We start from the raw sequence: 25,454 nt of genomic DNA on the forward strand, positions 1-25,454 counted from the left end.
TTCCGCTAGGCATGTGGGACTTGTGGATGGAGCCCTTAATTCGCTTAACAAGGATTCACGGGTGGTCAATCTGTTGAAATCAGAGCACTACATTTTGGCCACCGTGCTCGATCCTAGATTTAAAGCCTACCTTGGATCTCTCTTTCCGGCAGACACAAGTCTGCTGGGGTTGAAAGACCTGCTGGTGAGAAAATTGTCAAGTCAAGCGGAACGCGACCTGTCAACATCTCCTCCTTCACATTCTCCCGCAACTGGGGGTGCGAGGAAAAGGCTCAGAATTCCGAGCCCACCCGCTGGCGGTGATGCAGGGCAGTCTGGAGCGACTGCTGATGCTGACATCTGGTCCGGACTGAAGGACCTGACAACGATTACGGACATGTCGTCTACTGTCACTGCATATGATTCTCTCACCATTGAAAGAATGGTGGAGGATTATATGAGTGACCGCATCCAAGTAGGCACGTCACACAGTCCGTACTTATACTGGCAGGAAAAAGAGGCAATTTGGAGGCCCTTGCACAAACTGGCTTTATTCTACCTAAGTTGCCCTCCCACAAGTGTGTACTCCGAAAGAGTGTTTAGTGCCGCCGCTCACCTTGTCAGCAATCGGCGTACGAGGTTACATCCAGAAAATGTGGAGAAGATGATGTTCATTAAAATGAATTATAATCAATTCCTCCGTGGAGACATTGACCAGCAGCAATTGCCTCCACAAAGTACACAGGGAGCTGAGATGGTGGATTCCAGTGGGGACGAATTGATAATCTGTGAGGAGGGGGATGTACACGGTGATATATCGGAGGATGATGATGAGGTGGACATCTTGCCTCTGTAGAGCCAGTTTGTGCAAGGAGAGATTAATTGCTTCTTTTTTGGTGGGGGTCCAAACCAACCCGTCATTTCAGTCACAGTCGTGTGGCAGACCCTGTCACTGAAATGATGGGTTGGTTAAAGTGTGCATGTCCTGTTTATACAACATAAGGGTGGGTGGGAGGGCCCAAGGACAATTCCATCTTGCACCTCTTTTTTCTTTAATTTTTCTTTGCGTCATGTGCTGTTTGGGGAGGGTTTTTTGGAAGGGCCATCCTGCGTGACACTGCAGTGCCACTCCTAGATGGGCCCGGTGTTTGTGTCGGCCACTAGGGTCGCTTATCTTACTCACACAGTCAGCTACCTCATTGCGCCTCTTTTTTTCTTTGCGTCATGTGCTGTTTGGGGAGGGTTTTTTGGAAGGGCCATCCTGCGTGACACTGCAGTGCCACTCCTAGATGGGCCCGGTGTTTGTGTCGGCCACTAGGGTCGCTTATCTTACTCACACAGTCAGCTACCTCATTGCGCCTCTTTTTTTCTTTGCGTCATGTGCTGTTTGGGGAGGGTTTTTTGGAAGGGCCATCCTGCGTGACACTGCAGTGCCACTCCTAGATGGGCCCGGTGTTTGTGTCGGCCACTAGGGTCGCTTATCTTACTCACACAGTCAGCTACCTCATTGCGCCTCTTTTTTTCTTTGCGTCATGTGCTGTTTGGGGAGGGTTTTTTGGAAGGGCCATCCTGCGTGACACTGCAGTGCCACTCCTAGATGGGCCCGGTGTTTGTGTCGGCCACTAGGGTCGCTTATCTTACTCACACAGTCAGCTACCTCATTGCGCCTCTTTTTTTCTTTGCGTCATGTGCTGTTTGGGGAGGGTTTTTTGGAAGGGCCATCCTGCGTGACACTGCAGTGCCACTCCTAGATGGGCCCGGTGTTTGTGTCGGCCACTAGGGTCGCTTATCTTACTCACACAGTCAGCTACCTCATTGCGCCTCTTTTTTTCTTTGCGTCATGTGCTGTTTGGGGAGGGTTTTTTGGAAGGGCCATCCTGCGTGACACTGCAGTGCCACTCCTAGATGGGCCCGGTGTTTGTGTCGGCCACTAGGGTCGCTTATCTTACTCACACAGTCAGCTACCTCATTGCGCCTCTTTTTTTCTTTGCGTCATGTGCTGTTTGGGGAGGGTTTTTTGGAAGGGACATCCTGCGTGACACTGCAGTGCCACTCCTAGATGGGCCCGGTGTTTGTGTCGGCCACTAGGGTCGCTTATCTTACTCACACAGTCAGCTACCTCATTGCGCCTCTTTTTTTCTTTGCGTCATGTGCTGTTTGGGGAGGGTTTTTTGGAAGGGCCATCCTGCGTGACACTGCAGTGCCACTCCTAGATGGGCCCGGTGTTTGTGTCGGCCACTAGGGTCGCTTATCTTACTCACACAGTCAGCTACCTCATTGCGCCTCTTTTTTTCTTTGCGTCATGTGCTGTTTGGGGAGGGTTTTTTGGAAGGGACATCCTGCGTGACACTGCAGTGCCACTCCTAGATGGGCCCGGTGTTTGTGTCGGCCACTAGGGTCGCTTATCTTACTCACACAGCGACCTCGGTGCAAATTTTAGGACTAAAAATAATATTGTGAGGTGTGAGGTATTCAGAATAGACTGAAAATGAGTGTAAATTATGGTTTTTGAGGTTAATAATACTTTGGGATCAAAATGACCCCCAAATTCTATGATTTAAGCTGTTTTTTAGGGTTTTTTGAAAAAAACACCCGAATCCAAAACACACCCGAATCCGACAAAAAAAATTCGGTGAGGTTTTGCCAAAACGCGGTCGAACCCAAAACACGGCCGCGGAACCGAACCCAAAACCAAAACCCGAAAAATTTCCGGCGCTCATCTCTACTAGTTAGCACCCAGAGAAGTAATATGTCACAAAAAAACACTGACAAGTTGCAGGCTGCAAAGCAGTAACTTTATCGCAAGATCTTGATCTATGACACCAGCTATTGTTAGAATCCTGAGTAAATCTGATATCAGAGCAACCTGGTTTTCCCTCAGTAGATTAACTTTATACCGATAATGAAAGACTCCATCCAGCAGTGCCTTGTGGTTTTATGTTATCAGCTGATAACATAAATACACAGACTTACTCCCAGTTTTAATTATCTTGTGAAAGGATGAAACAAATCAGTTAATGATCCGGCAGTCTTGACTTCTAAAGTGTATCAGCCCAGCTAACCTACAGCCAGCAGAGGTTAACTTACCACCTTTGCACGTTCAGATCCCTGGATAGGGGCGTGGCAATGGCTAAAACCGCAGATGGGTTACAAACATTTTATTTCTCATATTTCAGGCCCGTATATCCCCCTTTATATGTCATCTGCTCCACATGAGTCATATACAGTAGGCTGCAAGTAAGTCACTGTAAGTATAGTGACAGAGCGACCTAACACCTTACTATAGTATATACTTTTTGCCGGAACAGTATTTCTTGAAATTCTAGTGAAATAGCTCCAGTAATTCACCTGTTATCATTAGAGATGAGCGGGTTCGGTTCGTCGAGATCCGAACCCCCCGAACTTCACCTATTTTACACGGGTCCGAGGCAGCCGCGGATCTTCCCGCCTTGCTCGGTTAACCCGAACGAGGCCGAACGTCATCATCCCGCTGTAGGATTCTCGCGAGATTCGTATTCTATATAAAGAGCTGCGCATCGCCGCCATTTTCACTCGTGCATTGGAGATTGAACGGAGAGGACGTGGCTTCGTTCTCTCCCTGAAAAGCTCCATATCTGTGCTCAGTGTGCTGAAAATATCTCTGCTCAGTGTGCTGCAAATATCTGTGCTCAGTGTGCTGCAAATATCTACGTTCTCTGCCTGAAAAGCTCCATATCTGTGCTCAGTGTGCTGCAAATATCTGTGCTCAGTGTGCTGCATTTTGGTGACCAACAGTATATAGTTGTACAGTACAGTAGGCCATTGCTGTATCTTGCAGCTCTGTGTCACTGCAAGTATCCACTCCATATCTGTGCTTCATTTTTGTGAGCAGTATATATAGTAGTACAGTGCAGCATTTTGGTGACCAACAGTATATAGTTGTACAGTACAGTAGGCCATTGCTGTATCTTGTAGCCGTGTCACTGCAAGTATCCATTCCATATCTGTGCTGCATTTTTGTGAGCAGTATATATAGTAGTACAGTGCAGCATTTTGGTGACCAACAGTATATAGTTGTACAGTACAGTAGGCCATTGCTATTGATATAATAATATTACTGGCATATAATTCCACACATTAAAAAATGGAGAACAAAAATGTGGAGAGTGAAATAGGGAAAGATCAAGATCCACTTCCACCTAGTGCTGAAGCTGCTGCCACTAGTCATGGCAGAGACGATTCAATGCCATCAACGTCGTCTGCCAAGGCCGATGCCCAATGTCATAGTAGAGAGCATGTAAAATCCAAAAAACTAAAGTTCAGTAAAATGACCCAAAAATCTAAATTAAAAGCGTCTGAGGAGAAGCGTAAACTTGCCAATATGCCATTTACGACACGGAGTGGCAAGGAACGGCTGAGGCCCTGGCCTATGTTCATGGCTAGTGGTTCAGCTTCACATGAGGATGGAAGCACTCATCCTCCCGCTAGAAAACTGAAAAGAGTTAAGATGGCAAAAGCACAGCAAAGAACTGTGCGTTCTTCTAAATCACAAATCCCCAAGGAGAGTCCAATTGTGTCGGTTGCGATGCCTGACCTTCCCAACACTGGACGGGAAGAGGTGGCTCCTTACACCATTTGCACACCCCCTGGAAGTGCTGGAAGGAGCACCCATAGTCCAGTTCCTGATAGTCAAATTGAAGATGTCACTGTTGAAGTACACCAGGATGAGGATATGGGTGTTGCTGGGGAGGAAATTGACAAGGAGGATTCTGATGGTGAGGTGGTTTGTTTAAGTCAGGCACCCGGGGAGACACCTGTTGTCCGTGGGACGAATATGGCCATTGACATGCCTGGTCAAATTACAAAAAAAATCACCTCTTCGGTGTGGAATTATTTTAACAGAAATGCGGACAACAGGTGTCAAGCCGTGTGTTGCCTTTGTCAAGCTGTAATAAGTAGGGGTAAGGACGTTAACCACCTAGGAACATCTTCCCTTATACGTCACCTGGAGCGCATTCATCAGAAGTCATTGACAAGTTCAAAAACTTTGGGTGACAGCGGAAGCAGTCCACTGACAACTAAATCCCTTTCTCTTGTACACAAGCTCCTGCAAACCACACCACCAACTCCCTCAGTGTCAATTTCCTCCTTAGACAGGAAAGCCAATAGTCCTGCAGGCCATGTCACTGGCAAGTCTGACGAGTCCTCTCCTGACTGGGATTCCTCCGATGGATCCTTGAGTGTAACGCCTACTGCTGCTGGCGCTGCTGTTGTAGCTGCTGGGAGTCGATCATCATCCCAGAGGGGAAGTCGGAAGACCACTTGTACTACTTCCAGTAAGCAATTGACTGTCCAACAGATGAAATATCACAGCAGTCATCCTGTTGCAAAGCGGATAACTCAGGCCTTGGCAGCTGTGTTGGTGTTAGACGTGCGTCCGGTATCCGGCGTTAGTTCACAGGGACTTAGAGAATTTCTTGAGGTAGTGTGTCCCCGGTACTAAATACCATCTAGGTTCCACTTCTCTAGGCAGGCGATAGTGAGATTTTACCAATTAATATCAGTGATTTATAATTAATTATTAATTACAGTGATCTTGCTATATGATTCCAGTGATTTTGTCATTTTCTTCCAGTGATTTGGACCAATAATACCATTGATTAGAACGAATAATTCCTGTGATTTAGTCATTTTCTTCCAGTGATTTGGACCAATAATACCATTGATTAGAACGAATAATTCCTGTGATTTTGTCATTATCTTACAGTGATTTGGACCAATAATACAATTGATTATTTAGAATGAATAATTCCTGTGATATTGAGGTGTTTGTGTCGCTTAGCTTAGCCGTCCAGCGACCACAGTGCACCTCTTTTCTCTTTTCTTTGCATCATGGGGGGTCATTCCGAGTTGTTCGCTTGTTGCCGATTTTCGCTATACTGCGATTAGTCGCTTACTGCGCATGCGCAAGGTTCGCAGAGCGCATGCGCTTAGTTATTTTACACAAAAGTTAGGTATTTTACTCACGGCATAACAAAGCTTTTTCATCGCTGTGCTGATCGTAGTGTGATTGACAGGAAGTGGGTGTTTCTGGGCGGAAACTGGCCGTTTTATGTGAGTGTGCGGAAAAACGCAGGCGTTCGAGTTGCAAAACGCAGGAGTGGCTGGAGAAACGGGGGAGTGTCTGGGCGAACGCTGGGTGTGTTTGTGACGTCAAACCAGGAACGAAAAGGACTGAGCTGGTCGCAATGGCTGAGTAAGTCTGCAGCTACTCAGAAACTGCTAAGAAATTTCTATTCGCAATTCTGCTAATCTTTCGTTCGCAATTCTGCTAAGCTAAGATACACTCCCAGAGGGCGGCGGCTTAGCGTGTGCAATGCTGCTAAAAGCAGCTAGCGAGCTAACAACTCGGAATCACCCCCCATGTGCTATTTGGGGCCAATTTCTTTAAGTGCCATCCTGTCTGACACTGCAGTGCCACTCCTAGATGGGCCAGGTGTTTGTGCCGCCCACTTGGGTCGCTTAGCTTAGTCATCCAGCGACCTCGGTGCAAATTTTAGGACTAAAAATAATATTGTGAGCTGTTCAGAACAGACTGGAAATTAGTGGAAATTATGGTTATTGAAGTTAATAATACTATAGGATCAAAATTACCCCCAAATTCTATGATTTAAGCTGTTTTTGGGGGGTTGTTGAAAAAAAACACCCGAATCCAAAACACACCCGAATCCGACAAAAAATATTCAGGGAGGTTTTGCCAAAACGCGTCCAAATCCAAAACACGGCCGCGGAACCGAATCCAAAACCAAAACACAAAACCCGAAAAAATTTCCGGTGCACATCTCTAGTTATCATCAGGACTGGTGCTACCATTAGGCAGCTGCGGGGGGTGCTGGTAACTGGGGTCTAAAAAGGTCTACAGTCAATAGGTCTACCACTAATGGTAGACAGACATTAGGTCGACCGGGTCAAAAGGTCGACATAGAATAGCTAGTCAGTAGGAAAGGTCGACAGGGTCATAAGAGTAAAAAAGTCGACACAAAAAAGGTAGACACAATTTTTTTGGGGGGTGTTTTGTCACTTTTCTGCCACAAAGGGTAACACAAAAATATGCCACTAGTGAGAGTAATATGTTTAATATATATAAAACACAATATAATATATGCAGTAATAACACATAGGGTATTGGTTGTTGGATAGACACAACTTAGGTCGACAGCAATTAAGTCGACCATGGAAGGTCGACATGCATTAGGTCGACAGGGACAATAGGTTGACATGGTCTTTAGGTCAACATGTATTACATCGACAGGTCAAAAGGTCGACATGAGGTTTTTGACTGTTTTTGGCGTAGTTTTCTCCGTAAAGTGACGGGGAACCCAAATATGTGCACCGTGTCCCCTCGCATGGCTCGCCATGCTTCGAGCAAGGTGCCTCACTGCGCTCGGTACAGGTTACTGTTCCAGTCGTAGTCCACGTGGATCGTTAAGTATGAAAAAATCCAAAGAATGAAAAAAATGTGAAAAACTCATGTCGACCTTTTGACCTGTTGACCTAGTACATGTTGACCTAATGCATGTCGACCTAATGGCATTGTCGACCTTCAGTGGTTGACTCAATGAGTGTAGTTGTGTCAACCTAACGACTGTAACCCAACATATTATAGACAGGGCTGGACGAATGGCCTTGACTGTCCAGAGGAGGAGGGGTGGCAGGTAAAGTTTTTTGCCTAGGGTGTCGAGAAACCTTACACCAACGCTGGTTGTCATTGCGATTAACTGCAACAACAGATGATATTTGATAGGCAAAAAGTGCAAAGATTAACAAATATGTCCTTTAATGTGGATAGATAAAAACAAAGGGGGTAATTCCAAGTTGATCGCAGCAGGAAATTTTTTAGCAGTTGGGCAAAACCATGTGCACTGCAGGGGGGACAGATATAACATGCACAGAGAGAGTTAGATTTGGGTGGGGTGTGTTCAAACTGAAATCTAAATTGCAGTGTAAAAATAAAGCAGCCAGTATTTACCCTGCACAGAAACAAAATAACCCACCCAAATCTAACTCTCTCTGCACATGTTATATCTGCCCCCCCCCCCTGCAGTGCACATGGTTTTGCCCAACTGCTAAAAAATGTCCTGCTGCGATCAACTTGGAATTACCCCCAATACTAGGTATCAATATAGCTGAAAAGTTATCTTGTCAAAAGGTCGACATTAACCATATCAACATTCATAAAGTCAATACCGCACTGCCAACATTAGAATGTCAACATGGTTCAGGTGCCAGGCTGACATCCTCAGAATGACATGCTCAGAATGCCGACATATTATAGTAATTGCCACTACCTGAAATGTTCACAGTTTGAGGATGCCGACTGTTAGGGTTAGGTGCCGCCAGGTGAGTTAGGGTAGGCTGTGGTGGAAGGGAAGAGGGTTACTGATTAGTCATAGTGGGGAAAATACTTACTGGGGTGCCACTGCAGATACACTGCCGCCGTAACCCATCCTCATGTGACCGCCGCCGGGACCCGGAAGATGACACTGGAGCCACTGCAGCTGCCAGGACAAGGTGAGACACCACCAGAGATCATTTGTTGACAGTTCATTATGTCAACATATTATCCATGTAGACTTGATAAATATCGACATGCTGCATGTCAACAGTTTGACCATGTCAATATTCTGTCAACATAATAACTGTCAACCAATTGTACCCAACCTGCTGAAAACGAATGTTATATTTTCATCTAATGTGAAGTTCCGTTCAATGGATTACTCTATTTGCAGTTTTTTTGCTAAAGTGGATTATCCCCCTTGACATCATAGACTACATTAGGCAGTGCTACAGCTAATTGGGAGTTTTGTGTTCCTACACAATATCAGTGTGGCACTACCAGTAAGTAGCTAACTTAAAGTGGATTTACAGTATGCGTTACAGCTTCTAGTTAATAAGCAGCCATTCTAAGGTGGATATATGAGATACGGTAGTGATCCATCTTGGTGCTTACAGTATTCCCGCTTTAACATTGATTTTGCTGTGTGTTATTACTGAGTATTTGCATTTTAAAAATATTAAGTATAATATATTTTGAAGCCCATTTCAAGAGTTGTGTTATCGCTGTGACTTAGGGGGTAATTCAGACCTGATTGCTAGGCTGCGTTTTCTCACAGCCTGCGATCAGGTCCGAACTGCGCATGCGTATGCACCACAATGTGTAGGTGCGTTGGATGACTACACCGGGCATAGCGACGGGATGCGAAAAAAACGATCTCACTGGCGATCGCAAGGAGATTGACAGGAAGAAGGCGTTTGTGGGTGTGAACTGACCGTTTTTAGGGAGTGTCTGGAAAAATGCAGGCGTGTCCAAGCGTTTGAAGGGAGGGTGCCTGACATCAGTTCCGGTCCTGAACAGTCTGATGTGATCACAGCAGCAGAGTAAGTCCTGGGCTGCGCAGAGACTGCACAAAATCAGTTTGTGCAGCTCTGCTACACATGCGATCGCACACTTGCACAGCTAAAATACACTCTCCTTGTAGGCGGCGACTATCTGATCGCAAGGCTGCAAAAATCGCTGTCCAGTGATCAGGTCTGAATTACCCCCTTAATTAAGTTGATCACATAATACTTTTTCCTGTGTGTGTTATTTCAATTTATTTTTAAGGGACTGCAATACCCCTTATATGTGAAGGCAGCGTTTCCCGTGAACCCTAATCCTCATATAATTAATAATATTCATACTATAGGTAGTCAGCATTTGTGACAAACCACGTCTCCTTTTCATGTCCACTTGTTATGCCCAATGTAAATGTTAATGTTTTTATGCTGGACACTTCTTTAGATATGTCTAACGCAACAACATACAGTAACTATCAACATACTCAAGAGGTATCCAGCAAAAGTCACTTAATACATTTGTGGAAAGGTTTTAAAAAAATAATTGTTGATCTTGCGTGGTACTCAGTGCTTTTGTGGATCAGTGACAAACCTACTATCTAATTCCAACTTTGTGCAACGTATTCTGGTTTGAAGACATATTTACTGTATGGCACTCATTGGGGGTCATTCAGACCTGATCGCACGCTAGGTTTTTTCGCTGCGCTGCAATCAGGTAAGAACTGCACATGCTTATGTACCGCAATGCGCAGGCACATCACACGGGTACAAAGCAGATCTTTGCTGTGCGATGGATTGTACGAAGAATCCATTCGCACAGCCGATCGCAAGGAGATTGACAGGAAGAAGGCGATTGAGGGTGTCAACTGACCGTTTTCTTGGAGTGTTTGGAAAAACGCAGGCATATCCAAGCGTTTGCAGGGCGGGTGTCTGATGTCAATTCCGGGCCCGGACAGGCTAAAGTTCTGGGCAACTCAGAAACTGCACAAAATGTTTTTGTACCGCTCGGCTGCACATGCGATCGCACACTTGCAAAGCAAAAATACACTCCCCTATGGGCGGTGACTATCTGCTCGCAGCAGTGCAAAAAATAGCTAGCGAGTGATCAGGTCTGAATTAGGGGGTCATTCCGAGTTGATCGCTAGCTGCCGTTGTTCGCAGCGCAGCAAACAGGCTAAAAATCAGCATTTCTGTGCATGCGCATGCGCGTCATACGGGTACAGAGCCCGTTGTAGTTGTGCACAAGTTCTAGCGAAGTTTTCAGTCGCACTGACGGCCGCAAGAAGATTGACAGGAAGGGGGCGTTTCTGGGTGTCAACTGACTGTTTTCAGGGAGTGTTTGCAAAAATGCAGGCATGTCTGAAAAAATGCAAGCGTGGCTGGGCGTTCGCTGGGCGGGTGTATGACATCAAATCCGGACACGAATAGGCTGAAGTGATCGCAAGCGCTGAGTAGGTTCAGAGCTACTCAGAAACTGTACAAACTGTTTTTGCAGAGCTCGGCTGCACATGCGTTCGCACCTCTGCTAAGCTAAAATGCACTCCCCAGTGGGGGTCATTCAGAGTTGATCGCTCGCTAGCATTTTTTTACTAGCCATGCAAACGCTATGCCGCCGCCCACTGGGAGTGTATTTTAGCTTAGCAGAAGTGCGAACGGTTGTATCACAGAGCGCCTGCAAACATTTTTTGTGTAGTTTCAGAGTAGCTCAAAACCTACTCAGCGCTTGCGATCACTTCAGACTAATTAGTTCCGGATTTGATGTCACACACCCGCCCAGCGTTCGCCCAGCCACACCTGCGTTTTCCCTGGCACGCCTGCGTTTTTCCAAACACTCCCTGAAAACGGTCAGTTGCCACCCAGAAACGCCCACTTCATGTCAATCACTCTGCAGCAACGAGTGCGACTGAAATGCATCGTAAGACCCTGTGCAAATCTGCATCGTTCGTTGTGCCCGTACAGTGTGCATGCGCATTTCGCCGCATGCGCAGAACTGCCATTTTTTAGCCTGATCGCTGCGCTGCGAACAATGCAGCGAGCGATCAACTCGGAATGACCCCCATGGCCCATTGTCCTTTTTGTAGTAATTAAGCCCACAACTTATAGGATATGGATCCTATGCACTTTTCTTTATAAAAATGTCCATACATACTGTAGTGAGTATTTATATTACTGTAGTTATTGAGTCGCTGAGAGACAAAAATGGGGAGATGACACAGAGTGGGGGCTAAAACAGGCTGAAAGACACAGGGGGTGTCTGAGAGACTGAAAGACACAGAGGAGGAGGATGACACAGAGGGGTATGCTGTGCGAGGCAGAAAGACCCGAGGAGGCTGAAAGACAAAGAGAGTGAGGCTGACACAGAGGGGGACACTGAGAGAGGCTATGAGACCACACAGGGGGAGGCTCAAAGACAGAGGGGAAAGCTAACATTGGGGAGGCTTACACAGAGGGGGATGCTGAGGGACACAAGGGTATGCTGAGAGAGGCCGAGACACAGAGGGGGAAGCTGAAAGACACAGAAGGGGAGGCTGAGAAGCAGTGAGGGGAAGGTGACACAGAGAGGAAGGCTGAAAGAGGCTGAGAGACACAGAGGTGAAGGCTAATAGTCAAAGAGAGGTGAAGCTGATAGAGGGACCCAGATGATGAGGCTGACAGAGGGGGGGGGGGGGCAGAGACACAGAGGGGACGCTTGGAGTCATGGGGGAGGCTGTGAGACATAAAGGGGTAGCTAACACAGAGGGGCAGGCTGGGAGAGGCTGAAAAACACAGTGGGGAAGGCTGACACAGAGGTGGAGGCCAAGAGACACAGAGGGGGACGCTGACAGACACGAGGGAAACTGGAGTGATGGTCCAGGAGGCTGGATAAATACTAAGGGCAGGAGGCTGGAAAGACAGGAGGCTGGAGAAACAGAAGGGGCAGAAGCTGGAGTGCATACAGGGGATATGAGTCTAGTGGAACCTTCTGGACAAGGTTATCTCCAACATGAATAGTGAATACTGACTGAAGACACTGTCTGCTCAGGGAGGATCCGTTTCTTCAAAGGTTCCCAGTTGCAGTGAAGCCACCATATACGTAAGGTGTATTTGGAATAGAATGGAGAGGAATGCTCTCAAAATGACAAGAAACAGGTGGTGTGTCATGCTGACACGCCCCATTTTGGTTGTCCATGTCCCTCATGTTGGCTGCACCCATTTTTTGGTACATGCATACAGTACAACTAATAAATTGTCTCTACTTGCACCACTGGAACTGGGCAGCAACAATACGATCGTATGGAACCGCAATAACCTGTCATGGAAGGGTTGTGAGCGTGTATCTAAAGCCTGGTGCGGCAGATCTCTTGCATCTGGCATGGGACAGGTGCAAGTACTAATGCTAAAGATGACCGCTCCATTAGCTTGCGTAAAATCGATAGGCGGCACGGCTTTCTGCATGTGTGTGTGGTGTCAGGGATAGTTCTAGCATGAGAGAACAAGAGAAGAGCGGGAGCTATATACAGGAGGGTGGACTCTGGCAGAGAGTAAATGGATGGCCATAGCAGTGCAGTTACTGTGACTCGCATAATACAACCACATATTTTTTTTTTATTCTTTTTTTTTATCAGTTAATTTGTCATTAAAATTAGCAATAGTTTCACACACAAGACAATTGTGATCTGATAGAACAGAGTATGCACATAGTATAACAGCTGGAGAATCAATGGACTTTAGTAACAGCTATAATAAACAGGCACCACACTATTTTGGAAACAATTGTGCTGTCACTTGATTTGGTCATCTGCAGTATATATGTCTGCACATGTGCAAGTATGGGGACTGTGGAAATTTTCGGGGGCCAGGGCCGGACTGCCCATCTGGCACTTCTGCCAAATGCCAGATGGGCTCGTGGGCCGATCCGGTCCACAGAGAGTCGGGAAGGCCGCGTGCTTTGCAGCTCCTGGTTTGTCCCCTGCTGCCGCTGACATCGCCCATAGTGCCCCGTTGCTAAGCAATATGGGGGCTTGCCGCGAGTCCATGCCCCCTGACTTGTGGCATGCCACCACACCCCTCAGTCATCATATGCGCCCCCTTTCACGTACATGGATGCCAGGGTCGGAAAGAGGCCCTAGTCCATCCCTATCGGGGGCTAATTGTAACCAGGAGATATCAGTGATATCTTCTGCGTGGTATCCGTTTGGATGGTCGATCATGTTATGGTCGACAGTCATTAGGTCGACCACTATTGGTCGACATTGACATGGTCGACGTGGACACATGGTCGACACATGAAAAGGTCGACATGAGTTTTTCACATTTTCTTTCTTTTAGGGGAACTTTTCCATACGTTACGATCCACGTGGACTATGATTGGGAACGGTAATCGAGCGAAGCGAGCTATGCGAGGATACGCGGTGCACTAATTGGGGTTCCCTGTCACTTTGCACAGAAAACGATACAAAAAAAAAACAAAAACAAAAAAACCTCATGTCGACCCTTTCACGTGTCGACCATTTCAGGTGTCGACCATTTGTCAATGTAGACCATGCCAATGTCTATCAATAGTGGTTGACCTAATGACTGTCGACCATAACATGGTCGACCATTCATACCGGAACCGGAAAAAGGCATATACAGTTCTATATAAAGAAGTTAGAAGAACAGTTTCTAAGGTGTCTTGTTACTAAGGGGTATATTCATCTTCACTTCATTTATACAAAAGCAGGTGAAATTTAAGATGTTCACCTGCTTTTGTAGATATGAAGTGTCAGGGTTATTCAACATTTATGTACTGAATTCTGATGTCCTCATATTGCTAATACACAATAGGAATATAGAACAAGCTTATTCCTGGAGCTGATCTTGAGATGGGCCAGATATTTTGTAAATCCAGACATCCGCTGTGTGATGAGGAACAGACTCTGAAAACCATCATCATGGGCAGACTCCCCCTTGCCAATGTTCCTTTCCTGTTTATCATTAAGTGAGTTAATTAAAAGGACTGAAATGAGCCAATATTTATCACGGCACCTTCTCTATCTGCTGGGCATGCTGGGACGGCTGGGGAAACAGACAGCAAATATATGGTTTGATGCATTACTCTACTGACTACATACACAAATATAGAGATCTAGCTTTAGTATTGTTGGTAACCCTATTGGTAAACAAGCGGAGAAGAGACACTTGGTATACAATGATTTATGCTTGTTTTGCTGAACTTTGATTGAAAAATGGGAAAAGAAAGGGGATCTAATTTTCCCCTGAGAAACCGTACAGTACACAAAAATAACAACCCCGTAGTTGGTGACACAGCTTATACCAGCAGAACTGAGCATCAATCACTTGCAATTCTCTCTGTTATCTGAGTTTCAGCTGGCAGCCACAGAATGATTATCACACATATGACAAATAAGATATGAAAGAAAATCTCGGAACATTCACAAATATATATGTCAAAGTTTCTACGTAGTGACAGAACTTCAAATATTTGACATTATAATGGCAATACAGTTAACCACAAGCTATTCTGTTAGTAGTCTTATTCAGTGAAGTTGCAGCATCAATCTCAAAAGGGCTAAAGAGTCCATATATATGTGTGACTTGTTTATTTTAGTGCTAGTGGGCTTTTAGGCAAGATAACATGAATCGCAGGTGCTATCCGCTGTTACATTCTAAGTGCTAATCCATGTGAGTGCTGCAGGTATTCATATACTGTAGCTTCTGCAGAGGTTTATGAGATATTCACATCAGTTAATCATACTAGGGCTGCACTGACGGTGTAATGGTTAGTATTACTGCCTCACAAAACTGAGGTCATGGGGTCGTTTTCCACCATGGCCCTACCTGTGTGGAGTTTGTATATTCTACCCATGCTTTGCGTGGGTTTCCTCCAGGTACTCTGGTTTCCTCCCACAATCAAAATTTTTTTACTGGTAGGTTAATTGGCTCCCAACAAATATTAACCTCATATATCATAGTGTGGTCCCCTCTCCTCTATATAATATAATAATAATAATAATAATAATAATAATAATAATAATAATACCACTACATATCAGTGTGCCCTGGGAGCTGTGTTATTCCTCCTCATATATCACCATACCTCCCAACTTTCAGTCCAAAAAGGGGGCGTGATCTCGGTAAAAGGGGGAGTGGCTTCATGGTAACTATGTACTAACGAGCCACGCCCCCATTTTCCTCATTGATGGGGCATGGCCAGCGCTCTATGAGCTGCCGGCATGCCCCCAGTCCCTCTGTCTCCGTAAATAGAGCAGTGACTGACAGGAGCCTCACAACTGCTCCTCCCCACCGTGGGACACTTCGACACACAAGTGGGACAGCGGGGCAGTCACACAAAAAACGGGACTGTCCCATGAAAAATCAGGACAGTTGGGAGGTATGTATCAATGTGCAGTCCCCTCCCCTATATAATAATAATAATAATAATAATAATAATAACACATATTAGTGTGGGTTGGGAGCTGTGTTACTCCCCCTTATATATCACTGTGCGGTCTCCTCTCCTCTATAGAACAATAATACCACATATCAGTGTGAGCTGGGAGCTGTGTTATTTCCCCTCATATATCACTGTACGGTCCCCTCTCCTCTATAATACATATCAGTGAGAGCTAGTAAAATGTGTCACTTCCAGCCCCCCTCTGTCCCTTCAGTCCAGCCACATGCCCCCTGGTATCCCCTCTTGCTCCTTGCGTCCCCTCCAGCCGCAAGCCCTCTGTGCCTCCTGTGCCAGCCCCCTACAATTTATCTTCTTTGTTGATAAGTGTTTTTCTATCCAGATTCCATTAGGGTAGCTGGATAGTGATACACAGGGCAGCACACACACCTACAGGGATAATGGAGCTGAACAGGTGGGATGCGGCGAGGGGGACGGGGGCAGAGCTTTGCAAAGGCAGTTGGGCATGCGCAGCAGCTCCCCCCATGGACATTTCCCCCTCTCTATCACTATCTTCTCACGCATGTGCAGAATGGTGCATGTTGTCCGATCGGAGCTAAGCTCTAATCATGGCACACGTGCCAACAGTAACTCATCCGGTGGTGGTGGGCTGCATTCCATTGTTTAAAAAAAAGTAAACTTGGGCTGCAAAAATATGCGCTGTGAGCCGCATGCGACCCGCAAGTTTGACATGTTTGCTGTATAGTGTAGCAGTGCTAAAGGGTAGATTATTTTGTATGTTATGACAATGCTGGTGATAATCAAGTAGTCACTTATTGCTACACTGCTTGACAAATAATAAGGTCTGAAATATGGGTGCCCAGCCACTTGGGATGAATAAATAGAGCAAAGCAGAAAGAAAATTAAAGAAAAAAATTTGATAACAGTTTTATAAAAAAATCTCTCAAATTCTGGGCTTTTAATAAATCATTTTTAAAAATAAATATACTGTAACTACCAACAATTAAATATTACTTGACTGTAATATAGAGTAAGTCGTGTGCTGTCTCATTTGAGTCACAAGGACCTTAATTCTTCCTGCATTACCACTTTCCTGATATAACCCTGATATAACCGTATACTGGCTAGTGTGCCTATGCTAGCCTAGCATTGCAGCATTGTATTGTCATCACATGTACAAGTCGATTATTCGGGAGTCCCTGCAGGGCTGCAGAAGGTTAGCCTTCCTTCCCAGAAGGTCTCCCAGTTTATGAAACAGAGCCACAGTACAGATCTAGATATGATTTTCACTAATAAGACTATGGGGGTCATTCCGAGTTGATTGCTTGCTGCAGTTTTTCGCAGCGATCAGGTCACTACTGCGCATGCGTATGCACCGCAATACGCAGGCGCGTCATACGGGTACAAAGTGGATCGTTGCTGGGCGATGGATTTAACGAAAAATCCGTTAGCGCAGAGGATTGCAAGGAGATTGACAGAAAGAGGGCGTTTGTGGGTGTCAACTGACCGTTTTCTGGGAGTGTGGGAAAATGCAGGCATGTCCAAGCGTTTGCTGGGCGGGTGTCTGACGTCAATTCCGGCACCAAAAAGACTGAAGTGATCGCAAGGGCTGAGTACGTCCAGAGCTGCTCAGAAACTGCACAAAATGTTTTTGCAGAGGTCGACTGCAAAGGAGTTTGCACACTTGCGAAGCGAAAATACACTCCCCTATAGGCGGCGACTATGCATTTGCGCTGCTGCAAAAAATAGCTAGCGAGCGATCAACTTGGAATGAGGGCCTATATCACTGGCCATTTATCCTGAGGAAACACTGGGGAGCAGAATAACAGGTCTGTTTATCACAATCCACATCTCAGATGCAGATGGGTTGTGATAAATTTGGCCAAAATCGCATTGCGACAATGTATCAATTATTACATGCACGGACAGAGCTTGTGAGAAAGCTCTGTCTCTGTGAATCCACTTACCACTCTTATCAGGGTATTTTTCCCGAAATCCATGCATGCGTGAGTCCATGCATGCGCCGATGCCGTCGGCTACCTCTTCTAACTTTTTTCTTTACAGTGATCAGCCTGAGCATCCATCAGACACAACGATCAGCCTGTGCATCCATCAAACAGTGATCAGCCTGTGTGTCCATCAGGCACACATGGCTGATCACAAGGGCCAGATCCAAGCACAGCCTTCACTGCCAGCCTGGGAACTGGAGGGAAACCTAAATAACATTATCTCAAGATAGCGTTATTATCATAAGGCTCCTTCCGGTATTTTTGTTTTTTCATTTTTTGTTGTTGTACATTTGGGCAGATCGAATTTCCCATTACAAGTATGATCTAGTTACTAAAAAAATGCGATATTAATGGCTTGGAGATTTTTTACGAATTCAGTTCCAATTGTCCGACAGTATATTTAGGTGATACTAAAATAATGAGAAAAGGGTATGAAAACACCCTTTTTCACATTATTTTAGTAAAAATAATATTGCTAAATATGCCCGTAAGTATTAGCTTTACCTGTGTTCTGGAGAGCAATGGACATTTTTTTGTAGCCCACCTCCTCTTGGCAAAGCTCAATCGTCTCTTCTAATCTGTATACAGGACAATCTCACTGACCAGTTATCCTGAGGAAACACTGGGGAGAAGGATAAGTAATGGATACATTCATATTCGGGGAGAGATAGACATTTTCTTCTTTCTGAAAGGAGAAGGGACATTATTTTGTAGTAACTTTTGGGGAGTTTGATAAGTGGAGCAGTGGAGGTTGGTTTACAGTACCTTCCGGGAGCCCAGGAAATCTCCCAATTTTTGTGAATGTACCAGACATTCCAGTAGAGTAGGCAACTATGACACTGTGAAGGACCATAAGCAATAGGGTACCTTGTGCTAGCCCCGCCCCCCAAACATGTGATATTATGACATCACAGCGGGGGGATAGCGCAGCCAGCATCAGGAGGAGAAGCCAAGCTCCATTAGCGTCTTTAGGACACTGGATGGCTTGCTGTCGACCCGGGACTAGGGGAAGCTGAGTACCCAGAGAATGCTTCAGTCGGTTGCATGGTGCCAATCCAGACAACATGCATGCCAAATACAGGTGCCACAGGGCAGTGACAGTGCCTCCCCCTAAGCCCTGTACCCTGGGTAGCGGCACCGCTCGCCCACCCATATTTACGGCACTGACACTGGCCAACTTTTATGGAAACTGAGACTCGGAATTGTGTGCTGTAACCCTTAGCAACCAGTTTAGAAAATAAAAGCAAACATGATTTACATATGTAACATGTTTCATAAAGGTCTCTTGCTTTTACGTATTGCCAACTGCGTAGTTGCTCTCTATACTGTACATTATATAAACTACAATATATAACAAAACAAATACTATATGGGTTTACAAAAGTTTGGGCAAAACGTGTAATGATTGCATACAGTAGATGCACCTGTTCAGGAAACTATTCAGATGTTGACAACAAAGCAGGTGTATTGCTCAAGATAAGTCCGTGCTTACTCTTCCCCAACACACAGTAAACATCAGTTGAGCACACACAGTGGTGGATATTGACTAACACTTTGAAGGGCTGCTCAAATCACAGTCTCACACAACACATTATTGTGATGATAATAATAATAATAATAATAAAGTTGGACTTTTTCTTGCAAACTGTATTGCACTGTACATGTGCACAAAACGTTCTTATGCATTATGTAGATTGGTCACATTTTGCACTTACTGGGGCAGATGTATTAAGTCTGGAGAAGGCATAAGGAAGTGCAAGGTGATAAAGGCACCAGCCAATCAGCTCCTAACTGTTAATTTACACATCGGAGCTGATTGGCTGGTGCGTTATCACCTTGCACTTATCACTGGTTTATCACTTCCTTATCCCTTCTCCAGGTTAATACATCTGCCCCATTGTTCCTTAGAAAGGTGTGACCGGTAAGAAAGCTATTGCATAAACATTGGCCGAGTACAACATGGGCCTGCTCCCACGTACTCTTTTTATGCACACCACAGCAATGACGCATCTGTCAGGAGGTACATATCGTGCAGGTGCGCAACCTCTTGTACACAATACGCACTGAGGAGGATGACAATCGCCGGCCGCTTCTGATTGGGTGTGTGGGTCTTGATCGATCCTACTGATTTCATTACCACTATTAGTATGGACGGCTGTCCTCTATTCTCATGAATTATTTAATATTTTGCGATCCGTGTGCAGATTGTTTTTAAAGGGGGAGATGGAAGATGCTTGTAATGTGACTAATGTGGCCTGATTCAGAGATGTATGCAAATGTAGACACAGGTGCGATTTAGTAGGCAGACGCTGTGCGAAAATATTCAAATATCGCAGCCGCCGGGACTTGCATGAGATGCCCACTGAAGGCGTCTGAGATTCGCCGCTGTGTTCTGGAACTTTAGCAATTACCAGTAACACTGTCATGCCACATCTGGTGTAAACCAGGGGTATAAACTACTGTTTTCTGCTTGTGTCAACTTGGTGCATATACAGATGGAGCCGCGCTCATCTGAGGTGGCTCCATCGCAGGCGTGCACTCCCGGCGTGACTAGGCGATCCGTCCACCTAGTCACACCAGGAGTGCGTAGAGTTGCTCCCATTCTGAGATGCTCTCCCATTCTAGTGAATGTACCAGACATTCCAGTAGAGTAGGCAACTATGACACTGTGAAGGACCATAGGCAATAGGGTACCTTGTGCTAGCCCCGCCCCCCAAACATGTGATGTTGTGACATCACAGCGGGGGATAGCGCAGCCAGCATCAGGAGGAGAAGCTCTCAGCGTTAGGCGCACCCCAGGCACATACGGAGCCACGGCTAGCGTGGCTCCATCTGTACTACTATTATCTACTGGCATAAAGCTGGTGTGGGATGCAGTCTAAATCCCAGCAGTCAGGATCCCAACTGGAGGGTGGGGTTAGGGTTAGGCTGCAGAAGGAGGACAGGGGATGGGGGGCTAGGCTGTCTGTTAGGGCAAGGTTGCAGAGGGTGGGGTTAGGGTTAGGCTGCAGGAGGACAGGGGGGGCTAAGCTGTCTGTTAAGGAAAGGTTGCAGAGGGTAGGGTTAGGCTGCAGGAGGACAGGAGGGGCTAGGCTGTCTGTTAAGGCAAGGTTGCAGAGGGTGGGGTTAGGGTTAGGCTGCAGGAGGACAGGGGGGGCTAAGCTGTCTGTTAAGGCAAGGTTGCAGAGGGTAGGGTTAGGCTGCAGGAGGACAGGGGGAGCTAGGCTGTCTGTTAGGGCAAGGTTGCAGAGGGTGGGGTTAGGGTTAGGCTGCAGGAGGAGGACAGGGGGAGCTAGGCTGTCTGTTAGGGCAAGGTTGCAGAGGGTGTGGTTAGGGTTAGGCTGCAGGAGGACTACAGTTAGGGCAAGGCTGTAGCGGAGGGGGGCAAAGGGTTAGGCTGCGGCAGAGAATGGTTAGAGTTAGGCTGTGGGAGGGGGGGGAGGTGTAGGGTTCATATACTTACTGGAATGTGTCAGGATTCTGCTGTCAGTCTTCTGTTTTCAGGATCCCAATGGCCGGAATCTTGACGAATGGGATTTTGTACTCTGCTCTACAAATGTGTGAAATGTGAAATGTGCCCATTCTTTTGGTAACATTTGATGCCTGCATTTTTAGCTTCCAACTCTACATCGGCAACCATCATACACAGTTACCAATATATTGCCATCATTACTGACATAACGTTAAAGGTTCTGTGATTAACTAACATTAATCTGTACCACAGCTGGCTTACAAGTAACCACAGTATTTGAGCTGTTTGATCAACTCTGGCATAATAATCTGATAATGGTAAATACCTAACAAGAACACCTCTATATATTTAGTAAAAGACACTTGAAGCTTCTCAGTCCAACCTCCCCTATTGCCCCATAATGAGTTGTACTGTATGCCAGTTGGACAAAATTTATACTCCAAATCTGCACCTGGAATTAGAGGATTTCTGACCATTCAGGCAATGGCCTATGCATTGAAAGCTGCATTGAGCTGTGCAGTCTGTAGCATATGTGCCAGGTTGCATCAGTCACCCATACGGCATCCGGTCTGAAGATCGACACTGTCTAGGTTGACAATGTTTAGGTCGACCACTATAGGTCGACAGGCACTAGGTCAACAGGTTCTGAAGGTCGACTGGGTTTCTAGGTCGACATGTGCTAGGTCATCAGGTCAAAAGGTCGACATGAGTTTTTCACGTTTGTTTGTTTTTTTGAACTTTTTCATACTTAACGATTCACGTGGACTACAATTGGAACGGTAATCTGTGTCGAGCGAAGCGAGGCACCTTGCCCGGAGCTTGCGAGCCATGCGAGGGGACATGGTGCACTAATTGGGATTCCCATTCACTGTACGGAGAAAACAACACCAAAAAAACATGAAAAACTCATGTTGACCTTTTGACCTGTCGACCTAGCACATGTCGACCTAGAAACCCTGTCGACCTTCAGACCCTGTAGACCTAGTGACTGTCGACCTATAGTGGTCGACTTAAACATTGTCGACCTAGACACTGTCGATCTAATGATCCACACCCACCCATACACCCAGCTATATCCAAACAGGTCATAAGCAGGAGAAAAGTTTTATTATCATGTGCTTTTGTGACACCTGCCTAGGTAGGTATGGTATCCAGGCGGTATGTCCGACCCCTTTCTACAATACCCAATTCCCAACTGGTGCTTGGGGCAATCGACTTCACACTGCAAAATAATTAACTTTTTATTACACTGGAACGAAGAACCTCAGGAGTCGTTGATCCTATAATTACTTAAATACTTTTAGTTAAACGGTGTAACTTTCACTCCACTATCGTATCTCTAAATAAAACATTTGACATTAAACGGTATACACTGCACGTTATTACACAATCAGTACAATTTCAGTTACCTTTGCCCTGCACGGTACCGTGTATAACCCAACTAGTTCACCCTTAAAGTTCAGCTGATCAATGTAGCATTGGTGCACGATGGGTACCTTATCCTGACTAGTTCCACGGTCTATATCTAGAAATGTGGCAAGTCACCTGGTGTCACGGTGAGAGTCGGGGAGGTGAGTAGTAGACTCAGCGTGGAGGTGTTACACCACGGTTCAACAGGGGACTTAATCTGTTGGTGAACGGCTGACCTTATCAGGCAAATCCGAGTACAGAAATTCATTGTTCCCGCCTGGCATGCGGTCCACCCTACGGGTTAGTGCTGATTCTGAGGGAAGATTACTCTGTGCCGGTGAGTCCGTTAGCTTGTCCTTGTACCTAGTCTGTAGCCGCTCTTGCTGACTCAAGCCTTGCAGCTGATACTTTGTATTCCTCTTTCTACCGCTGTGCAACTATCCTGTTGCTTTATAACACTGTGGGGCAGATGTATTAACCTGGAGAAAGCATAAGGAAGTGATAAACCAGTGATATGTGCAAGGTGATACACGCACCAGCCAATCAGATCCTAACTGTTAATTTACATATTGGAACTGATTGGCTGGTGCCTTTATCACCTTGCATTTGTCTCTGGTTTATCACTTCCTTATGCCTTCTCCAGGTTAATACATCTGCCCCTGTGTTAGCTGTGCGTAGAAGGGCTACCGTTTTCCAATAATCGGGGATACTGAAGGAGTATGATGCAGCTCTAACAACTCTTTGCCTCTGTTACGTGGGATGAAGCTATAGCTGTCCCTAGGAGAGTGCTATATGGCCAGTTCAGTACAGGGACCTGGGAGAGAGTTCCTATGCAGCGCTCTATTGCTTGACCATGCCTACTGGTTTAAACTGCTGTTGCACCTGGTGTCGTGGTGTAGGCACAATCATGACAGGCTGTGCTGCGTGCGGCTTTTACTAACCTAGTCCTGCTGTCTGTGTAGCTCTTTATAGACTTTTACTGAGTGGCTCTCACACACAGCCACTTCCTGTCAGCTGCTCTCAGTGGCACCTCCATTTTCTGACCGGAATTTTCCACTGCCAGAGATGCCCTCCTCTCTCACAGCTACCTCAGACTGTGTCCTGACCAATTGTCATCCCTCCAACTGTCCCTGGTCATGTGACCTCCCCCTGACCTCCAGAGCTGCTGCCAAGGCTACTGGGAAATATCTACCTGTATAATCAAATGTACATACTATGTAGCGTGCCACACGTAATACCTCATATAGCAGGGTATTACACTTTGATGTTGTAAAGCAATAGGTTTGATTTAAAAGTAACATCTATATTACAACAGATATAATATTCCTTCTCGTGTATGAATTAAAGAGGCAAAAATACTATTTTTAAAACATGCACACAAAGTCATATATTATAGCTGTGAAGAAAGAGCGGCTTTACAAGTAAATTTATAATCAGCCAATCAGAATTGTCTAGTTAGTGCTGGCGACTGTCATCCTCATCAGCTTGTATTTGAACTACCCCATTCTCCCCCACAAGCAACCGCAATTGATAGTTAGTGACAGGTATTGCTGTATCTATATACAGGTCAGCATCTATTCACAACTGCACAACCATACCCTACATAGATAGACCACCCATTGCCTCTTCACCCTGTCTTACCAGTCAGGACATCTGAATATGTTTTTATGTGTGTGGGTTGCTTTGTGGGCATGCACAGAACAAATGTTCATACTTCAGGCTATGCAAATGGTCAGTGACATATCTATCATGGGCACAGGTTGTGTGGTTGCGGTGTACACGGACCCATGAGAAGTGCACACACCCTGCACCCAGGTTCAAATAATTATCCACTGTGGCTGCCTGTGCAATGCCCCTCTCCTTTACAATCCTTACAATCATCTGGTGGTGCCCTCTATTGGTGATATATTTGGAAAGATGGCTCAGGAGCAGCAAAGACTCCTTTTGCTCCCTTCTGCACCTGCTCTATCTTTCCAAAGATATCACTGGAAAGATGGCGCACTGCAAACGGTCCTTTGTCCAGCTCTGCGTCAGGCACTTTAACTTTTGACAAGGTCATATGGGTAGCATGGGGATAGTGTTTGTTTCAGGCTCTCTTCCCAAATAGAAACCTCAGGTTCTGAATGGGCTATTTGTGAGCTAAATAGTGGGCTCTCTATAATCTATGCAATTCTCTCTTAAAACCCTGGTTTGTTTTTCACTGACTATGGTAAAATGACACTAATCTACCAATTACCAACAAATTGGGCAAAAATTAGATGTAATGATGTTGGTGCTGTCAGATATGGTAGTAACGGCTTTGTTTAGTGTGAGTATGGAATAATGTCATTTGCATGAATGAATACAAAGTGATGTTTGCATTTAATGGGTTTCAGGAGGAGAGTGTTATAGCACAGGAGGAAAATAGCGATAGAAAGGTCACCTTCAGAGGTTGATAGGATGGAAGACACAAGGGAGACGATGTGACCAGTGTTATTTTTCAGGAGGAGTTCATGGAAGAACAAAAGAATGTGAAGTCATGGGATGTGAGTCTCCTTATAATCATGCTATTGTATTTTCTTTGAATAAAGATGGCAAAAGCACCTATTGCAGCTTGAATCAGATAGGAAAATGGCTGATTGTGTTGATGTTTGTCACCTGCAGCCAGATATGTCTGTATCTATCGATAGCATCTTGCCAGGATAAAGCAGGTTTCACAAACACATTTCCCTGTAAGATTTCAAGTCCACATAAATTATATCAAAAGTGCAAGCATTCTACTTATCCCTTAGATTTGGGTTGGACTGAGAAATTAACAAAATGGCACCGAGAACCT

At 45.6% G+C, this 25,454-nt stretch overlaps 1 protein-coding gene and 1 long non-coding RNA gene across 3 annotated transcripts in view; both read right to left on the minus strand.

Moving 5' to 3' along the window:
- SPHKAP (SPHK1 interactor, AKAP domain containing) overlaps window positions 1–25,454 on the minus strand; it is a 526,349-nt gene that overhangs the window by 419,957 nt on the left and 80,938 nt on the right. The window lies entirely within an intron of this gene.
- LOC134911234 (uncharacterized) lies at window positions 13,933–23,756 on the minus strand. Its single transcript, XR_010176418.1, has 3 exons — window positions 23,581–23,756; window positions 18,262–18,379; window positions 13,933–14,391 (listed from the first exon to the last, which is right to left on the minus strand). It is a non-coding gene; the product is annotated as an uncharacterized LOC134911234 (long non-coding RNA).

Source organism: Pseudophryne corroboree, chromosome 4 (genome assembly GCF_028390025.1).
Source record: "Pseudophryne corroboree isolate aPseCor3 chromosome 4, aPseCor3.hap2, whole genome shotgun sequence".
In the NCBI taxonomy this organism is placed as follows: Eukaryota; Metazoa; Chordata; class Amphibia; order Anura; family Myobatrachidae; genus Pseudophryne; species Pseudophryne corroboree.